This window comes from Glycine max, chromosome 8, assembly GCF_000004515.6.
Source record: "Glycine max cultivar Williams 82 chromosome 8, Glycine_max_v4.0, whole genome shotgun sequence".
Classification (NCBI taxonomy): Eukaryota; Viridiplantae; Streptophyta; class Magnoliopsida; order Fabales; family Fabaceae; genus Glycine; species Glycine max.
Window position 1 is genome coordinate 43,406,075 of NC_038244.2, and position 3,500 is coordinate 43,409,574.

A 3,500-nucleotide genomic window follows, 5' to 3' on the forward strand; every position below is an offset into this window, starting at 1 on the left:
TAGTTAACTTAGCTAAATATATTAAATTTATTAATAATTTAGACTTTTTTGGGTTCATATTAAGTAAAATTAAATTAAATTTATAAAGAAAGTTAGTTGAAATTATTTAATTTTACTAATTTAAAGTAAAATAATAAGATTATCTCTAAAATGTTTTTCATTAGAATTTGATATCATAAATAAATAGAGTACTTAAATATAAAGTTTAATTAAATGAAAAATGTTTTAAGAATGATATCATTGAATAAGGATAAAATTAATTAGATTTGTTTATATTTGAGTTCAAACTCTTAAAAAAATCAAAATTAACAAAGAATCAAATATATCACAAAATAAACAAAAAAAAAAGTCATAGAAGAAGACTTTGTGATTAGCAAAATGCTCTCACAAATTTTGGGTCCTACAAGCACTTGGGTGAGGGACTTTTTTGTCCCACGGACAATGATAGAATCTATTGAGATGCATCTACCTCAACCCCCACTAGACCAATCTTGTGTGTAGAATGTGAGAATAAATAATCATTTTTCTATGCAAATTTGTAAATAACAATAATACATTAAAATAAAATATAATGAATAAACAAGTTAAATAATTATGAGTTTTGCTTGATATCTCATAATATCTAGTAGTAAATATATTAACAACATTCAAAGTTTTCTTTAACATCCAAAGTCTCAAAATACCTATTTTTATAAATACCTATTTAAAGTCTTATAATTTATAACATAAGTAGAATATATAATTAATTTTCAAACACCCAGATTATCATCTAATTCATCATCTAGTTGATCACATGGAGGAGGTTGTCAAGCACATTGAATTGATTGAGATGTTTGTATTCTCCATAAATCAAGTCATTTGCTCACAAAATAAATAGTCATCGTGTGATTCAAGAAACATATCTTTCAAGTTCTTATCTTCTTCGGTCAAATCAGAAACTTGAGCTTTCATTTTCTTATATTCATGCAATGAGAAACCATAAGATGATATGGATGAGGAAGAAGGCTTGTATTTCCTAGCCTCTAAACCAAGACCAAATATCAATTGTTAGAGCCCTTAAAACATTTTTTTTTCTTATATATGAGTTTAGAGGAAGTACTACTCTTTCAAAATTATCCTTTATTTCTCTCTAATTGATTAATGTGACTTTTTTTATTCTCCAATCCTAATAAAAGAGAGTGTAATTGATTAAAGATATTATAAAAATAAATAATTAATGCACCAAACAATTAAAAACAAGTATTACAAAAATGGACAAAAAATAAAGTAAAAATGATCTTATATATAATGATGGAGGTTGTATGAAACAAATATAAACTTGTTATTAGAGGTTTGTTGATTAAGTAAAAAATGTCTTTATTTTGGAATATTTTTTTATTTAGATTGATTATGTTTATTTTTTACAATCTTTTAATTTGTATATTATATTCATGTATATATGGAGGGGTGAATATATGACTCTCAAGCCGTGCGATTGCTTGCAATTGTACATATGTAAGGTGGAAATAAAATGCAAACTTGTCTTTGTTATTAATTAAATGTTTGTTGAATAAAGCGAAATTAAAGGTCTTGCTTTGGGTTATTTATTTCGTTTTGTTGTTTAATTTTGATATCATATGTGGTAGAATTTTGTTTTTGATAATCTTTGTGATGTGTGTCAGAGAAAAAATAAATGCAGTGATAGATGTGGATTTGGCTCTTTTAAAATGGTGAGATACTCTTTAGAGAGCAGTTGATTAATCAACAATCAAATGACATATATATGATTACACATTGCAAGTAGATTAAAAAATCACTGGATCACAGCATCATTTAGTACGTAAAATATCTTGCAATGGAACAACAATTTGCCTAATATATATGTCATGGCTAGCTGTGCATGGGAATCCATTGACGCTGAGGATTTTAAAGCTTCCCGGAGTTTGGACTATATAGTTTTTTAGTTTTTTTTGTTAATAAGTTTTGGTTCTTCATCATGCCAAGATATATGCATGGAAGAGGTTACACATGAATTACGAGAATGTTGATATGCTCTTTAAATTTCCATGGATGTGCAATAACAAGTCGATAAGAATAGATAAACAATTTTATATAAAAAATAGAGAAAAAATACTTTTAAATTTAAAATGTTAAATATAATATATCATTAACATTTTACGGCAAATCTCTTCCAAATTAAAATGAATTCAGCTTCAACCAGGGGAATAATAAATATATAGTTGGTCAATTTTGCTTTAGTTAAGTAATGAACCTATGCTTCCTTAAAAGCAAAAACTCCAAATCTTTAATTGTTATTTTTACCTTTCCGTCGTCAAACAAAAAAAGTGATGAATATATGCTTCCTTAAAAAATTCGGTCATTTTTCTCTTTTACAAGTCGCAAAACAGTATATAAGAATCTAGAAGTCTTAAAAATGATTTTAGCCTTTTGGATTATTATTTTTTTAGTCTTTTAAAAAAAATACTTTTTTAGAACTTTAAATTTTCAAAAATATACTTTTACGCTCTCATATTCTTTGTGTTAATAGTGTTACAAATTATATCAATTTTCATGGTTAGAAATATTTTTTAATTTAACTTCAGTAAAAATATTTTATGATAGTTTAAAATCGTCAAAAATATATAAAAAATAATTAGAATATGTAAAAAAACAATGACTACCAAACCATTCAACTAAAATAATTTGGTAGTTTAAAATCATCATAAATCATTTTTTAAAAATAAATTTTAAAAAAATAAATTTTGACATTAAAAAACCCTTAGAAATTGTGAAATCATGAACACAATAAGAATGAGAGAATGAAGTAAATTTTTTTAAAAAATTGAGAGACTAATAAAAAAATGGAGTAAAAAAATGATTATCCAAATTTTAAGGATAAAAAATATATTTAAATTAATTTAAAATAAAAGAAAAGATCGTAAAAATGTTGAGAGTAAAGAATGTTTTTAACCTTTTTCCATCAACATTTTCTGCTGCTGTTGGTTAAAGCTATTGTTTTATTGGTGTCAACTAAGATCTTTTTTTATTGATATCAACTAAGGTTATTTTTCAGCTGACATTATTTAGAGTTTTCTTTTTCAGTTGGCGTCAACCAAGGTTATTTTTTGCTGACATTGACCATAACTAATTTTTGGCACACAATAACTATGATTTTTTTTGCCGATGTTGGTCAATGTTACTTTTTTGCTGATGATGGTTAGGATTTTTTTTGTCGATATCAATCGAGACTATTTTTTTAGCTAACATCTATTAGGTTTTATATGCTTGGCATCGACCAAAGCTATTTTTGGCTGACATCGGCTAGTGATGTTTGGCTGACATTGACTACTCACTTTTTTTTTTGTTAACTTCAGTTAAAGTTATTTTTTGATGAGGTCGTCCAAGACTATTTTTTCACCAAGGTCGACCAAAAAATATTATTGGCCGATGTTGATAAATAAAAACATGAACAATCGATGTCAGCCAAACATCACTGGTCAATGTCATCCAAAAAAAAAAAT